An 18,433-nucleotide genomic window follows, 5' to 3' on the forward strand; every position below is an offset into this window, starting at 1 on the left:
TGAGTATGTTGACTATCTCCTGCTATTGGCTTTTAGTGGATAGAGGCCAGGGGTGTTGCCAAACATCTTCCAATGCATGAGACAGCCCCACAGCAAAGGATTGTTTGGTCAAAATGTCAATAGTACCAAGAAACTTGGCAAACCACTTTTGAGATGTTCAGTCAATCATAGCACCTTCTCTATACACTGCACAAATCGTTTTTTGTGTTTTAGTTGTGTTTTTACCTTTCTTAAAACAACAAAGCACAATACGCTGAAAATGTTGTATATTTTCTTCCATCTTAAATAGTAAAACGGCTACACAAAAATTCACCAATTATGTTTTTTTGTTTGTTTGTTTAAATGCACACTGATATGACAGCTGTCACAATACAATTTAACAAAATTGTTTCAAAAGAAGTTAAAAACAACTAAACACTACTAGAGCCATCCTATGGAAAAAACCAAACAAACTTTTTGGCCAACCCAATATGAGTTTGTATTTTTAATTTAATTTAATTTAATTTAATTTAATTTGTTTATTTTTGTATATTCTAATATAGTTGTCCCAATTTTCCCCTTTGCCCTCCTCCACCCAGCCCACACTCCTCTCCCACTGTGAATCCCCACCCTGTTGTCCATGTCCATGGGTCATTTATACATGTTCTTTGACTAGTCCCTTCCCCTTCTTTTCACCATTATCCCCCTCTCCGATCCCCTCTGACAGCTGTCAGTCTGATCCATGTTTTCATGTCTCTGGTTCTGTTTTGCTCATTAGTTTATTTTGTTCATTAGATTCCTCTTATAAGTGAGATTATATGATATTTGTTTTTCACCGAATGGCTTATTTCACTTAGCATAATACTGTCCAGTTCCATCCATGCTGTCACAAAATGTAGGAGTTCCTTTTTTCTTTCTGCTGAATAGTATTCCATTGTGTAAATGTACCACAGTTTTTCATCCACTAATCTACTGATGGGCACTTAGGCTGTTTCCAGCACTTGGCTATTGTAAATAGCACTGCTATGAATATAGGGGTGCATAAGTTCTTTGGAATTGATGTTTCAGGATTCTTACGGTATATTCCCAGCAATGGAATCCCTGAATTAAAAGGCAGTTCTATTTTTAATTTTTTGAGGAAACTCCATACTGTTTTCCACAGGGACTGCACCAGTCTGCATTCCTACCAATAGTGCTCGAGGGTTCTGTTTTCTCCACATCTTCACCAGCACTTGTTTGCTGATTTTTAATGATGGCCATTCTGACAGGTGTGAGGTGATATCTCATTGTGGTTTTAATTTGGATCTCTGATAGCTTGTGATGTTGAGCATTGTTTCATATGCCTATGGGCCATCTAGATGTCTTCCATGGAGAAGTGCTTGTTTAGGCCTTTGCCCATTTTTTAGTTGGATTATTTGTCTTCCTGGTGCTGAGTCATATGAGTTCTTTATATATTTTGAAAATTAAACCTTTGTCTGATGTATCATTAGCAAATACATTCTCCCATACAGTGGGTTCCCTTTTCATTTTGATGATGGCTTATTTATTTATTTATTTTTAAAGATTTTATTTATTTATTTTTAAAGTAGGGGAAGGGGAGGAGAAAGAGAGGGAGAGAAACATGTGCAAGAGAAACATCTATCAGGTGCCTGTCACACACTCCCAAGTGGGGACCTGGCCCACAGCCTAGGCATGTACCCTGACTGGGAATCAAACCTGTGAACTTCCAGTTTGTAGACTGGCACTCAATTCACTGAGTCATGCCAGCTGGGCCCTTGATGAAGGTTTCTTTAACTGTGCAGAAGCTTTTTAATTTGATGAAGTCCGATTTGTTTATTCTTTATTTCCCTTGCCATAGGAGATAGGTTGGCAAAAATATTGCTACATGGGAGATCTGAAATTTTACTGCCTATGTTTTCCACTAGGACTTTTATATTTAAGTGTTTTATTACCATTTTGAGTTTATTCTGGTGTATGGTGTAGTTGGTTGTCTAGTTTCATCTTTTTACATGTATCAGTCCAGTTTTTCCAATACCAGTTATTGAGGAGACTATTTTTACTCCACTGTATGCTTGTGTCCTCTTTCATCAAATATTAATTGACCATAGAGACATAGGTTTATTTCTGGGCTCTTCATTCTGTTCCATTGATCTCTATGTCAGATTCCACATACAAGTAATACCAAATAGTATTTGTCTTTCTCTGTTTGACTTATTTCATTTAGTGTAATATCTTTTAGGTCCGTCCATATTGTTGCAAATGTCTTTCTCATGACCTAGCAATATTCTATTGTATATATTTGCCATATCTTTCTATTTATCTATTGATAGACACTTAGGTTGTTTCTATATCCTAGATACTGTGAATAATGCTGCAGTGAACATGGCAGTATAATTATCTCTCTAATATCTTGCCTTAATTTCCTTTGGATAAATACCAAGAAGTGGGATTGCTGAATCATATGCTAGTTCTGTTGTTAACTTTTTGCAGAATTGCTATACTGTTTTTGTAGTAGCCATACCAATTTACATTCCCACTAACTGCAGACAGATTCCCTTTTCTCCGCATCCTTGACAACTCTTGTTATTGCTTGTCTTTTTGATGATAACCAGCCTAACAAGTGTGAATGTGTGGTAATATCTCATTATGGTTTTAATTTGCATTTTCCAAATGATTAGTCATTTTGAGCACCTTTCCATGCACCTATTAGTTATTTGCATATCTTCTTTGAAAAAATAATTATTCAGTTCCTCTGCATATTTTTATCGAGATTTTTTGTTTTATTTTATTTATTATTGATTTATATGAGTTCTTTATGTATTTTGGATATTGACCTTTTATCAGAAGTATGATTTGCAAATATTTTCTCCCATTTGTAAGGTGGCTTTTCATTTTGTTAATAATTTCATTCACTGTACAGAAGCTTTTTAGTCTGATGTTGTCCCACTTGTTTGTTTTTACTTTTATTGCCTTTGCTTTTGGTGTCAAATCTGAAAAAAAAATTATTGCCAAGACCAATGTCAAGGGGCTTATGGCCTACATTTTTATCCAGGAGTTTTAGAGTTTTAGGTCTTACATTCAAGTCTTTAATCCACTTAAAATTGATTTTTATGTATAGTGTAAGATAAGGGTCCAGTTTTATTTTTTGCATGTGGCTATCCAGTTTTCCCAACACCATTTATTGAAAAGACTGCTATTTCTCTATTGTATATTTTTGGTTCCTTTGTCATAAATTAATTAACCATACATGTATGGGTTTATTTCTGGGTTATCTATGCTGTTCCAATGATCTGTGTCTGTGTTTATACCAGTACTATACTGTTTTGGTTTCTATAGTTTCTAATATAGTTTGAAACCAGAAAGCATGATGCCTTCAGCTTTGTTCTTCATCAAGATTGCTTTGGCTATCCATATTTTTTTGTGGTTGTATATAAATTCTATTGTTATTTTTCTATTTCTGTGAAAAACGCCATCAGAATTGTGATAGGATTGCATCAAATCTGTAGTTTTCTTTAGGCAGTATGTACATTTAAACAGTATTTATTCTTCCAATGCATAAGCACAAAATATATTTTCATCTTCTTGAATTTCTTTCATTAATATCACAGATCTTTCACTTCCTTGGTTAAATTTATTCCTGAATATTTTCTCCTTTTTTGCTTCTATTTTAAATGGGGTTTTAAAATGGAATTTCTTATTCTGATAGTTTATTTTTAGTGTATAGAAGTGAAACTAATTTTTGTGTATTGACTTTTACTTGCAACTTTACTGAATTTGCTTATTAGTTCTATAGCTTTTTGGTGGAATCTTTAGGAGATTTTAGTGTTTTCTGTAGACAATATCATATATGCAAATAAATAATTTTATACCTTCCTTTTTTATTTAGTTGCCTTTAATTTCTTTTTCTTGCCTAATTTCTCTGGCTAGGATTTTTAGTAATGATGAATAATAATGAGTGTAGACATCCTTCTCTTGTTCCTGATCTTAAAGGAAAAGCTTTTAAATTTACATCATTAGGTAAAATGTTAGTTGTGGGTTTGACATACATAGCCTTTACTGTGTTGAGGTATGCTCCCTCTGTACTGCTGAGAGCTTTTATCATGAACGAATGTTGAATTTCATCAAATGCCTTTTCTCTATCTATTGAGATAATATTATGATTTATTCTTCATTTTTATTAATGTTGATACAGGGAGATCTGATTAATATCACTGGGAAGAAGTAGGAGTGGCTGTCAGAGGAGTTTGCCAAGGCAATGGTAAGCAGTCTTGGACGTGACTGGCTGAGAAGCTGAATGCCCCCAGAACCGATGGAAATAAAGAGGTCTGGCACTTTGCCTTATGAGCTTTTCTGGTTCCTGAGCTGACTCTCTCTCATGCTCTGGCTCTGGCTCATGCTCTCTGGCTCTCAGGCTCTTCTTCCTCAAGGATGCCTGGATGATTGTGCTGCAGCTGCCTGCATTTTCCAATGGATGGTATTTTGGAGGGGAAGGAACTCCAGGCACAGCCTAGGATCGGGCTGACTTGGCAGAGGTTGGCAAGTTTATTGTTTGGCTGTTCTAGAGGGAACAGGCTTTGAGGCAGAGGCTTGCAATTCTTCCAGAATTGTGTAACTTTTGTGTATTATGTTCTTTTAGTTCCTAAACTAACCCTATAGAAACTAACAGGAGGAAAGACAGGAGAACCCATGTGTTAGAGGTTAGCCTTAATTGATAGGCTTAAGTAATTAAAACTGTCACTTGATAGGCTTAAGTGTCTACTTTTGAATAAAGACTCCTTTCCTTTATCACCAAACCTTTGCTTACCAGGTGGCATAGGGCAGCAGGACACCAACTTGCTGTTACGTAACAATGTGGTATAATACATTGATTGATTTGCAGATGTTGAACCATTTTTTGCATCTCTGTTGCATTCTGTTTGCCAATATTTGTTGAGGATTTTTTTTGTCTATGTTTAACAGAGATACTGGTTTGTAATTTTTTTTTCTTACTATGTCCTTGCATGGTTTTGGTATAAGGGTAATGCTGGCCTCATAAAATGAGTTTGGAGGTGTTTTTGCCTCTCCCCCCCCCTTTTTTTTAAAGAATTAATAAAGATGATCAATACAAATTTATCTCTAAATGTTTGGTAGAATTCACCAGTGAAACCATCTGGTTCTAGACTTTTGTTTGTTAGGAGGCTTTTGATAACTGATTTAATCTCCTTACTAGCAATTGGTTTGTTCAAATTTTCTATTTATTAATGATTCAGTCTTGATAGGTTGTATGTTTCTAGAAATTTAACTATTTTTTCTAGGTTGTCCAATTTATTGCCATGTAATTGTTCATAGTTGTATCTTATGACTATTTTTATTTGTGGGGTATCAGTTTTAATTTCTCTCTCATTTATAGTTTTATTTACTTGAGTCCCCCCCCTCTGTCTTTCTCTCTGATTCCATCCCTTCTCTCCCTCTCATTAGTCTAAAGGGTTGTATACTTTGTTTATGTGTTCAAAGAAACCTCTTATTTCCACTGATCTCTCATATAGTATTAATTTTTATTTGTTTTATTTGTCTCCAATCTAACCTTTATTACTTTTCTACTAACTATGGGCTTTCTTTGTTCTTTTTCTAGTTTGTTGATGTGTGAAGTCAGGTTGTTTATTTAAAGTTGTTTTTTGCCTTAATGTAAATGATTATTTACATTAGCACACTTTTAGCTTTGTCATGTTTTCAGTTTCTCCCTAATAGGCACCCGTCAATCATCCAGTAATGGAGAGCTCCTAGACTTAAGAGAAAACAAACCTTGATTTTTAAAAATTGCTGAACATGTTCCCAGATATTGAAATTAAGTTTCTTTCTAAACTTTCTTACATCAGTTTATGCTTTAAAGTTGCCAATTGTAAAGCAATCCTGTTACTACTTTTAGTAGAGCTATCATCTAGAAAGTATTTTAAGACAGCTCTCACTATTTTCAATTTCAGGATTAACATTCTTGTTTCTTTAGATATTTCTTAGAGAATATGGCAAGGTCCATTTTGTATACCAGCTACTACTCTCAAAACTTTCGACAGTGCATTTCAAAACACTGTAATCACATGTAAATAGTATACACTACATGCAGTCACACCAACACCGTACAGTGGTCTGAGTTTGACCTTCCTTCTTCTCTTACTATGTATTAGAATTTTAAGAGCATTTTTGGCAACTTATTACACATGTCAGCTTATATTAAGTTTCAGTTAACTAAAGTGCTTGTGTCCTTTTCCAAGTAAACTGTTTAATTTACTTACTTAATGAGTATTGCAGACTTTTTGATTTCTCCTTATTAAATTTTACCTTGATCCTTATGATTCTGGATGATTCTTTATCATTTCTGTATATAGATGATAATGGGAATAAAAAAAGGTCAAATAGAAAATCTTTTGCTGTCCCGTTAGAAAATGACCTATAGGTTGTTGTTAATCATTTTTACATAAGATTATTCAACTATCTACAAACATGTGTAAATAACTGCATGTATTTTGGCTTATCTTCAGGTGAGAATTTTCTAAATGCCTGTTGAAAGGACTGTTGTGTTTAGTGAATTCATTCTGCCCTTTGGTGAGCACCAACTTCCTCTGTTAAATATTAATAAGACATTTAAAATTCTACCCTAAATATTCTCAGGTTTATATGTCATATTTTTGGATTCTTCAGCTGAATTCAAATTTATCATTAAGATAATTTATATATATATATATTTTTTTGAGACCAAAAATAATTTTCACCAATCTATCGTTAATGGCTTTTCCACAATGATGTTTGTAATTCCTTTCATTTTCTGGGATATAGTTTCACATAAATTTCATGAGGCTTCCCGAATTTGTATTTTAATATAAGAGTTTAAATTTGACTGGGGTCACTTAGAATGTGTGCGGTCTTAAATTATTTACAAGTATATACTTGGAGCCTTGGTTTGTGAAGTTGATGGATATAAAATGCTGGTAACTATAACCATCAATATTGAATTCAAACACTTGTTTACAACATATAATATTGCCATTTTCATGTTTTAAAAAATTCTCCCAGATAATTTATAGATATTGCTGGTTAACATATTTCTGCCATCCCTCCTTCTCTGTAATCTTGGGAATATCTACTATTAGCTCCACACCTAAAATATTTAATTAAAGAAAAATACTACTTAAATTCTCAAAAATTAACAGCACCCTCTATACATTGACTCAAAATTCCTGTAAAAACTTAATCTATAGGTCAATAACTGTTACTGAAATCAGTGGTTTATATTTTTTTCCTCAGGTAATTTAGTAAGGCTTGATATACCTTCCCTTCTCTATTTGGTTCTTCAGCATTTCTCAAAATTTTACTTCATGTGCTAAACCCAGGAATTTTCTTTTGAATTCACCTCAGTTGAATACAGTTCTTTTGTCTTTTGGCAATGGTCGAGGTCATTTTTTTCTTAGATAGTCATTCCTTCCCTTGCCAAAGGTCACCCATTATGGCTATCTATGCCAATTCAATGCCATCAATAATTTGTCTACGAATGTCCTTTCTAAGTCACTAGAAAGAATAGGCCTTAATTCCTTTCAATGTCAGCTGCCATCATCTTTCTGATATTCCCAAATCCATTTCTACTGAGAGCAGAAGAAAGCAGTCCTTTAAAACAGCATTCTAGAGTTTAGTTACAAATTTTTATCTAACTGCCCATCACTTTAGAATTTAGTTTTATGTTTTGGTAGAGTTTCGAAAGAAGGAAGCATAGCTGGTGTTAAGATTAGTGAAACTATGGACAATATAGCTGTAAGAAATTCTTCCAAGAACATCCTGTACCATGAGGATAATACCTCATGTCATTTTTTCCTAAGCCATGAGTTTCACAACTTTGGTAACTTTCTATTTTGACATCTTCAGGCACTTAGTTGCAACACACAGGAAGACTGTATTTTGAAGGACAAAAAGCCATATTCAGCTCACAGTTTTGGCTTCCTTTTCCTGCTATTTTTGCTGAGAATTGTGCAATCTTGGGTTGTTCCAGAAGATACGAAAATTATCATCATAAGTATGGGGCCCCGTTCAACATGCTTCAAGATTTTGAATAACAATCCCTATCTTATTTCGAATTTTGCATTCAACTTTCACCAGAGAAAGATGTAGATACTGAAGGAAGTCAGTGGTCTTCTCTGAAATCAGAAAGACAAAAACTTGTCTTTCTTTTCCCCAAAGTGGAAATTCTTTCAATAATTTGATTATTGTATTATGAGGAATATTATAAAATGTGTGTCTTTGATACAAACCTAAATTCTTTTAATAAAAAAGGAAATTCTGAGTTTCATGTGTTTTAAATAAATGATTGCCTTCACCCTCCCATTCTTCTGCCTCCCATTTGCCACGCTTGATAATACTTGGGTCTTTGCCTCTTCTGGAGCATAAAGTTATGCCTGAAATTATCAAACACATGCAACAGGGCCATTAAGTTTTAGAAACTAAATTGTGTTATCCCAGATGATGATGATGGTCAAGCAAGCATGTTCAGTTGGTGATGGCTTTTGAACTCCATTAAGAATTCCAAATGTATGTCTTTCTTGTATAAATGTGGAAATTAAAAAAAAAAAGACAATTAGACTTCATAAAGTAGTGGAGTTTTATTAACACAGAAAATCAGTGTCATTATGATTATTACAATTTTTTTTAAAGGCAATATCAAAATCAGGAGCAAACAGGGACTTCTGATTTTGAGAATGGAAACCCATATGGCAATGGACAAGGCCTCTAGAGACAGTGAATGTAGATTAAAACAGTGAGAATGGAATTTTCCAGAGTTTCATTTCTATAAATAATTAACTGAATGTCATTATAAAAATAAATACTTTCCTCTGGGAATTACAACATCATTAGGAATTTCTGAGTACTGATTCTGGTTTTGGCATCTCTTCCCCATTGCCATGTTCTAGCTTCATTCAGTCTGCTTGTCTTTTAAGAAGAAATCTCCTATTTTCTGAAGGGAACAAAAGATGAAGACTTGCATAATAATAGCCCAAACTAATGTGCATTATAAAGAGCAAAATGAAATTAATGTAAGGGGAGGTGTAACAAAGGGCTGGAAATAATAGTTTTTACCATTAAAAATCTGTAAGCTTCCAGAATTTCAATCCATAAAGAGTCCCACTATCTGTTTTTTACATTGGGCCTTTATTTCCTTTTTTATTTTTTCTTGGTAAAGGAATGTCATTGAACTGGTAGCAGTGGATTACATTAGCCATATTTATTTAATTTTTCTTTTTAACATTATAGAGAAGACCATTGGGAGTTATCCTACAGCCTGACTATCAAGCAATTAAAGAAGACAAGTATTCAAAGCTCATTTCTGAAGTCATGACAGCCTTTCTTTTTATCTCAATATGACTCAAAGAAAAGAAAAGAATGATTGTTAAACACCTATTTTCTTAAACAATGCACTTGCTAGTGGTAGATAAACAAAATAAGCAGGAAGGAAGGCATCTAAATTAGGTAATTGTGATGTAGTCATGCACAAGCAGATTTTCGCTTATCATATGTTACAGAGTGGGGACCCCCAAGGAGATGGGAGGGGCTTTAACCGTAAAATGGTGACAAAAATCTTATGGGGCCTACGTAAAATTCTATAAGTGACTGCAATTAGTCACCCTACCCACTCCCTCACAGGACTCAGTAAGGGATTTAAAATAAGGCTGCAAACATTTTGACAAACGGAGAGTACCAAGAGGCTTTGAAAGGGAAGGGAAAACTTCATGCGGTTTATAAGGAGGCTGGGAACTCCACGTGGTTCTGCATAGCTGGAGAGCACCACAACACAGACAAAACCTCCCCAATCAGGCTTGAATGATTGGGAGCTGCTGGTAAACTGAACTGTGTTGGGAAGTAGGAAAACTATATCTCTGACTTTTCTCAAACTAGCCTGGTTTGGCAGGGGCGGGGCAGAACCATGTGTTTGTGGGTGTTTAAAAGAAAATAAGACTTAATGGCAGAAATCTGCCAGTAATCTAAATCTGTATAACCTTTAAATAAACAATTCTTTTTCTTTTCACCAAACTCTGGTATTAAGAGTTATGATTCTGGTGGCAGACAATTGGGTCCCTCATAACTGAACAGCCCGTGAATTCCATTTCAGTTGAGAAAGCCCATGGGTTCTGTTACAAGTACTTCATAACCAATACATGAGAACTGTCTAGAAAGTATCCATCCATGTAATATGAAAAATAGAGACATTTACTGAAGAAGATAAAAGATACAAGAAACACTGTAGAGAGGACAATGACTCTTCAGTCCCTTCAAAGTAGGCACCTTGGGACCTCATATAGTTCTCCCAATCACCATCAGCTGCATCACTGTATTTTCCTGAATCTCATCGATAGTGTGAAACCTCTTCCCTTTCAAAGGTGATTTTAGTTTTGGGACAAGCCAGAAGTTTCAGGGTGCCAAATCTGGGCTGTAGTTGGGCTGAGTCACCTGGGTGATTTGACATTTTGCCAAAAAACTCTGCACAAGAGGTGTTGTTTGTGGGGGCACATTGTTGTGATGAAGCTGCCAATCACCAGTTGCCCATAGCTGTGGCCTTCTGAATCATCCCATTAGTTTCCATGGAGAAATGTTCAAGCTTAATGCAATATTTGATGCAGATTCATTGCTCTACCCACTCAGTCTTTTTGCATGAGATGACCACACAGTACACATGCTCATTCAACAGTGTCTACTGCTCCCAGACTAGTACAGTGAAGTTGTAATTGTTCACACATGCAAATTCCAGTTCATTCTCCTTGGCTGCCAGGTTGCATTGATGTTGCACAGACTGTTCTCATTATATTAATGATGGCTGGAATTTTTCTGGACAGGCCTTGTATATCTAAATCACTTGTATAAATCAATTTCATAACTTCATCAAGGGAGCTGTTTATAAAGGGTGCTGTGTAAATTCTTTCACAATGTGAGTAATCACCTCTTTATTGATCAGTCCTAGAAGTCAGAATTTAGTAGGTCACATATTCTTAAATCAGGGAATTACCTACATTGTAAAAGAATAACTTTTTTTTTTCTCCTGAACTTTCAATACCCCGGTCTGCAAAGGGAAGGTAACCCCATGGACTCATCAAAAGCTTCCTTACCCTTTGGCTTCTTGTTGATGGCAATAGGAGATCAGCAAGTGGGAGGAAAGATGTTTTATTTTGCCAGGACCCTCCTTTTCAGGTTGTCTTTGTGTGAGAACTTCACAACAGGTCCCAGTTCCTGTCAAGCTACACATCAGCACTGATGGTCCTGCAAAACTGACTTGCTTCCCAGAAACATGAAGATTATACTGTAGCTGGTTTTGGAGATGGAATTTACTTACTCTTGCTAAATCCAAAATAATAATGATAAAATAGTAGATAAAAAATGCAGGGTTGCAACATTTTTGATGTTTAATTTTTCAACTCTAGAAATGTGTATAGCGATGTCTTTACCTCTTCTTCTTTTCCACACCTATTTAATCTCTTTTGTGAGGTGCAAGCTAATGATAGAGGAGGTAAAATAAAGGAGGTATATTAGTGTAGGAACCTCACTTTACCCTTTGAGGTTTTCTTGTTTTGGCCATGGGATATAAAACTGCTTTGCTGCTTAAAGCATAGCAAACAAATACTCTACAAATATTGGCTGCTGTATTTTTAAAAATACGTATTTAATGAATTTTAAAAGGATTTTCTACATTATTTGGTATATAATCGAATTCAATATATTGAATTTCCTAACTTCCCAATTTAACCATGCATGCTACTCTCATGCTAAAGAATGAAGCTGGGTAGCAAAATTCTAACAAGGTAAGTATAGGGTCAGACCAAAGACACAACTGGGAAACAGTTATTTCCTACTTTTTTTTTGGCATAGCCTGTCTTCCATCCAAACTTACTCGCTTTTCTACTGCTGCCTGTTTGTTATGGTGCCAATTATATGCACAAATACAATCTAGGCTTCAAAAATTGGTTTAAAGCTTTCTTGGTTATTTATTTTTTAAATAATTTTTTATTTTTCAATTACAGTTGAGTATTTAATAATTTTACATTATGTTATCTGTGTGTGTATGTATGTGTGCTTCCTCTCATAATATGCTATGAGTTCCCTAAGGATAGGATATCTCTCTGGTTCTCCTTTGCATCCATAAACATGTAACCAAATATATAAGAGTATGTCACATTTTAGATGCTCAAATGAGTTTGAATATATTAAAGAGTGGATAGATGTGATATATCCTAGGCTCTAGTTTAGATTCTTCTGATTTATTTAAGAATTACTTTATTATTTTAATCAAATAATGACTTTTAAAATGTCATTAAATTCTAAAACAAGGAATATATCAAATTATTATTAATAAAATTTTTTCCAAAAAACAGAACAACCTCAAATTCTATTCACCATCCCAACATCCAAAAGTATTTGAAGAGAGAGCATGACAAATTAAATCCTAACAAAAATTTCAGTGTTTAGTCAAGATTATCTAGCAACTTTTATTTTTAACTACTTTTAGGTATTCTTCTCTTGCCACTTTAATATTTGATGAAACAAATCAGATTTTTCTTTTTTGTCAGAAGCTTTCATGAAATGTTTAATAACTAAAGAAATAAAAGTGTTAATAACATAGTAAAGAGGGATTTAATTTATTTCTATTCTTTCTAGTACACGTTTATAAGTCACATATGCAAATAATTAATTTTTTTGTCTAAAAATGGATCCACACAACTGGAAAATATAAAAGTTGTGATTCTGAAACATCTCTGAATCCAAAAACCATGAGTTTTGAATTTTGTTGCCTTTCTCAAATCATTTATCTTCTCTGAGTCTCTCCCTTCAAATTACTCATAAGTTGGATAAGTAATTTCCAAAGTTTGTTTAACTCTAACATTCGTATTTCCATTTTTAATCCTGAAATGAAGAAAAATGGTTTAAAAAATTACCCTTTTGTGTAAATCCTTCCACACATTATTCCATGCTTGATAGAGAAGGGAATTAAGGTGCAGAAAGCTCTATTGAGTCAGTTACCCAAGGTTGTATATTCAGTTATTGAGACTCAAAAATAGAACACATGCATAAAGCACAGCTCTTTATCTAGTATTTTCTCTGCATTAGCAGTCTGCATTGCACACACATACACATAAACTCCCACAAACACATACAACGCAGACTCCCATTCTTTCTTTATCTTTGCAGTAAGCTTGTATTGATATTGACATTTGTCAGCACACAGTTGTCTGGATTGATTACACTATCTTGCAGAAAGCTGGAAGTACTTCAATTACTGGTTTTATGCCAATGTATAATCCAAAACCTCACACGTGAGGGCAGTTATCTGAGGAGCTGTAACATGTCCAGAGCAGTGCGTCTTCCCTCCTCTGAACTCCTTATATTCCCCACAGGCAGCTTTTACTTTTACTGCAGCAGTAAGATGAACCCAAAGTCAATTGTACTTCATTGTTAAGTATAGGTGCAAGTATTTTTGCATATATTGTCATATGGCAATAAACTTAAAATAAATGATGTCGTAATTGCCTCTAATATTTTGTTATTTACAATGTCATATTAGTTGGGGCTAATAGCCTTTTCTGTTTGTGATATTTTTGGTTTGTACTTTTTAGCATTACTCTTGCTCTTGTACTAGACCACTGCAGTTAAAAAATTTAAGTTTTAATATAAATATCTTAGTACAATACTGATGCTATAATGTTCTTGAAATCAAGAGTTTTCATTCTCTCTGCCCACTTTTGCCACCCCTGGTAGAGAAGGTGATTCATAGGCATACAAAAAATGAACTTATTTTTCTTTTAATGTCTTATTTTGTTCAAATAATAATTTAAAGCATATTACATTTAGTCATAAAATACAGAAAATTCAATAATTTAAAAGAAGGTAGTTGGAAGTTTCTAATGGCCAGTAAGTAAAAAGGTCCTTAACTATACCAAATAAACTTATGGCAAAACACACACTACTTTATCTGTATAAAACATGAGGGGATTGTTGTTTATAAAACAGCTATATTTGAAGACTTTATCAAAAACAATAAATTTAACTTTATATAATTAATTTGAGACTATAATTAGGAACACAGCCTATTAAATATGACTAGACCCACCTTCTTTCTTTTTCAGAAACCAGATAATATTCATCTTGAGTTGAATGATGAAAATATAACATCTGAGCATTTAAAAACATCAGTGTTCTTATGGCAGAAAGATGTGTATTCATCTCATTTTAAAGATATCAAGCAATTAAGAAAAACATTAAAAGGTGGTAAATGTCAGGGTCCTCGGCTAAAGCCCAAAGCGGAGCAAAGTGGTGGGACTCGCGCCGCGGCCGCAGAGACATGAAGCCTTCCACGCTTCCTCTGATCCGCTTGGTGCCAGCCCTCGCTGCCCTCCCGGTGCCCATGGAGAAGATGGAGCTGATCCAGAAGGTAAAGCTGGCAGAGCAGGCTGAATGCTACGACGACATGGCCACCTGCATGAAGGCCGTGACGGAGCAGGGCGCCGAGCTCTCCAACGAGGAGTGCAACCTGCTCTGGGTGGCCTACAAGAACGTGGTCCGCGGCCGCCGGTCCGCCTGGAGGGTCATCTCCAGCATCGAGCAGAAGGCCGACACCTCGGACAAGAAGTTGCAGCTGATTAAGGACTATCGGGAGAAAGTGGAGTCCGAGCTGAGGTCCATCTGCACCATGGTCCTGGAATTGTTGGATAAGTATTTAATAATCAACGCAACTAATCCAGAGAGTAAGGTCTTCTACCTGAAGATGAAAGGAGATTACTTCCGGTACCTCGCTGAGGTTGCCTGTGGTGATGATCGGAAACAAACGAGAGATAATTCCCAAGGAGCTTACCAAAAGGCTTTTGATATAAGCAAGAAGGAGATGCAGCCCACTCGCCCCATTCGTCTGGGGCTGGCTCTCAACTTCTCTGTGTTCTACTATGAGATGGTGAATAACCCGGGGCTTGCCTGCACACTGGCTAAGATGGCTACCGTTGAGGCCATCGCGGAGCTCGAAATACTGAACGAGGACTCGTACAAGAACAGCACTCTCATCATGCAGCTGCTTAGGGACAACCTCACATTATGGACATCAGACAGTGCAGGAGAAGAATGAGATGCGGCCAAAGGGGCAGGAAACTAACTACATGCAGGGTGTCGTCCTTCCCTCAGAAACCTTTGTACACATCTTCATTCCTTATTCCATTGGGATTTCCTAGAGCAACGAAACCTGTTTATGTATATGGAATCAATTGTTTATTATAGTCTCTTCACACTGCAGCTTTGGGAAAACTCCATTCCTTGGTTTGTGTCTGTCTTGGCCTTCCTGGTGTGCAGTTACTGCTGTAGAAAAGTATTAATAGCTTCGTTTCACATCAGCATAAGTAACTTCCCAACACTCCCGTGGAAGACTAAAAACGTATCTGGTATTTAAGTTATCTGAACCAGTTCTGCAAGTGGCTGTGTTTTGTATTACTGTGAAAATATGAAAATGTAGTCAATTTCAATTTAAAGAGTGTTTTACATAATTTCATAATTTCTACATTCCCTCCCTTCCTCTGCTTTGGGGGTTTCCTCTCAGTATGCCTTTTTCACATTCCTGTATTCCTTTTGGGTAGGAATCTGGAAGTATGAGATTGAATGAAAAGCATTTGACATTTCTGGGCTGGGGGTCACAAATTGAAATGCTTCCTGTGTCATATATGGTGGGATCATGTGTGTCTGTGACCACAGGGAGTTTCCTCCTTTACTCTTCATTTGCTGCTGTTCCAGTTGACAACTGCCCTTCCTAATAAAAATTCACTTATACATCCAAAAATAAAAAATAAATAAAAAAAAATAAAAGGTGGTAAATGTTATTTGTGAAATCATGAAGCACAATGCCACTGGTAAGTGAGGATTCTTAAATAGCAATCATGATTTGTGGTCTATGTTGAGTTCATGGAACTTTGCTAACCAATACTAGTTAACATCCAAAGACTGAGAGGTCAATATAACCTTCAAACAACTATTTCATTATGGTCAGATTTTGCTTCAACTTTATAATATATAATGGAATAGCTAAGCCTAAAGCCTATTTAATTTACATGTAAAAGACCGGTCTGATAGATCCTTTTAGGCACTTGAAAAAACAGTTATTGGGAGAATATTTTAATACATAAGTTTACTGTCATTTGGGAGATTAAATAAAAAAAGGTCTCTTTACAAAGAATGTTATACATGAAACCATTATGATAATCATGAAGCACTATGCTTATAGGAATGATAAAAGTAAACAAATGAGCAATAATTAGGCATCATTAAAAGCATTCTTGAACAAATCAATGAGTAGGGTATCTTCCTGAATGCTTTCTTCTAGTTTTTATTATTATGAAGAACTATTTCTAGACTCCAGTAAGAGCTGTCTAGGATCCATCAAAGAAATGTTGAAAGAAATGTTAACTAAATTATTGTCAACAGATAATTTGTGCAGACTTTTCCAAATAAACTGGTGTTTCTCCATTTATTATCCCATTCTTCAGAGTGAAAAATTCAGTGTTTGAGAGAGATGAATTCTTTGGGGATGTATATTAAACATAAATAAATCCTCTGTTGTAATAGAATTAACCATCTTGAGGACACAAGAAAAGTAAGGTTGAATGATACAATAGTTGTTACTTCTTAGACCTGAAATTCACATTTATTGGTCCCATCAGGTAGGAAAATCCTTGATTTTTTCATTCTATGCAGTATTTCTTAAATGGCTATTTAAGTATCCACTCCCAAACACCTCTTAAAAAGATTTCTTCATGTGCACTGTCAAATTACACTTGGAAAAAAATATAGCAAGTTACATTCCCAACAACGGTGTATGGAAGTGCTTCTGTTTTGAAAAATTTCTCTTATTTCCTAAAAGACTCCATTTGGTGCTTATCTGTCTTTAATGCCTTTCTTTAATGCTTTATAAATTTACTTTTAACAAGAAAAGCAGTATAAACTACAGATAGTAGGAGCTGCCAGAGGAACAACAAGCAATAAAGCTAAGTTGTATGTTTGACAGTTCTCTGCACAGCAATTGTCTAGAGTTGTGAAAAACTGAATCCCTGAATCTGGAGAATGTCTTCAAATGAATGCGCAGTTACATTCAGTGAAGTAATAATTTAGTCTGAATTGTGGAGAAAATTATAAAAAGAATTATTACTGAGATGCATATTTAAGACATTCATTAATGACTTGGAGGTCAAAGAAAATTTAACACTGATAAAAATGTACAGATATTAAAGAGAACAAAACTGTAGCAAATAAAAACATTTAATTAAAAATGCATATGAGTTTGCATAACTTTGAAACATTTGTTAATCCAAATATACTAGAGTGATCATCATACACACAAGAAGACAATGCTGTCGATGATGCAAACTGGGGATGAGAATAAATAAAGTGGTTGTGAAGAAAGATGAAATAATTGTCAAGCAGAAAATGAATGCTTCTTGCATGTCATTTTCTTAAAGGCAGTTTGTATGGTGAGGAATTACATCACAAAATTTATCATAATATTTTAAATGAGTTGAAAAGATTACTCTTTAGTAAGAAAATTGAATTGTATTTTGTATTTTTAATAGACCTTGTAATGTTGAACTTTTATTTGATCACACTTTGTAGTAGTTCAGTTATCCTTACAATTTTTAAGTGTCTTCTAAATAATAAACATGTGTTGACTACTGTGCTAAGTGCTGTGGTAAACTAATCTGTAGAACATGTATTAACTGTGCAGTTGACAGCTTAATAAGTATGGGGAGCCCTGAGATGTGGCACAGATACGCACTGAAGGCTGGTATGAGAAAATAAAATGTAAAGAAAGAGGTGGAATAATTGGCAATTGAAGAAGAGATAAACTCTTTGTGAAAAATTATTTCAAAAAGCAGAAAGGTCAATTTTATTAGGTTAGATAAATAGAGAGAACTCACTCAGGCAATATACAAAAGTAAGTGTATCTAAGACCAGCTCATATGAGTAACAGGAATTCCTACTTTCTGCTCATTTCCTCCCAATAGAGAGACCAAACCTCTCTCTTCCCTCCTGGCACATACATGAAAATGGCCCAGAATAATTTTGGCGCCTAAGAAAGGAAGGCAGAGAGGGAGGGAGGGAAGGAAGGAAGGAGGAAGGAATGAAAGAAAGAAGGAAAGAAGGAAGGAAAAGCCTAACTTGAGTAAGAGTACTGTTTTTTCTTCCACACATTCCACTACCACCCATAGAAAAAAATATTGTTGTATTTTAGGGATTACCAATCATAACCTAATCTCTTTGAAATAAAGAAATTAAAGTATTGAACCAAATTCTAAATTCACTCTTTTTTAAAAACTGGTTTTGAATGAGTATCACCTTAGACTAGCACATTCTAATAGAAATATCTGAGATGATGGAAATCTACACTGTCCAATATGGTAGTAGCTAGCCACATGTGTCTACTGAG

General features: G+C 35.0%; 1 pseudogene; it reads left to right on the plus strand.

Annotated features, from left to right (window-relative positions):
• Positions 1 to 14,193: 14,193 nt before the first annotated feature.
• On the plus strand, positions 14,194 to 15,525 carry LOC150021456 (14-3-3 protein theta pseudogene; annotated as a pseudogene).
• Positions 15,526 to 18,433: the final 2,908 nt, after the last annotated feature.

Source organism: Furipterus horrens, unplaced genomic scaffold (assembly GCF_987537825.1).
Source record: "Furipterus horrens unplaced genomic scaffold, mFurHor1.1.pri manual_scaffold_1, whole genome shotgun sequence".
Lineage (NCBI taxonomy): Eukaryota > Metazoa > Chordata > Mammalia > Chiroptera > Furipteridae > Furipterus > Furipterus horrens.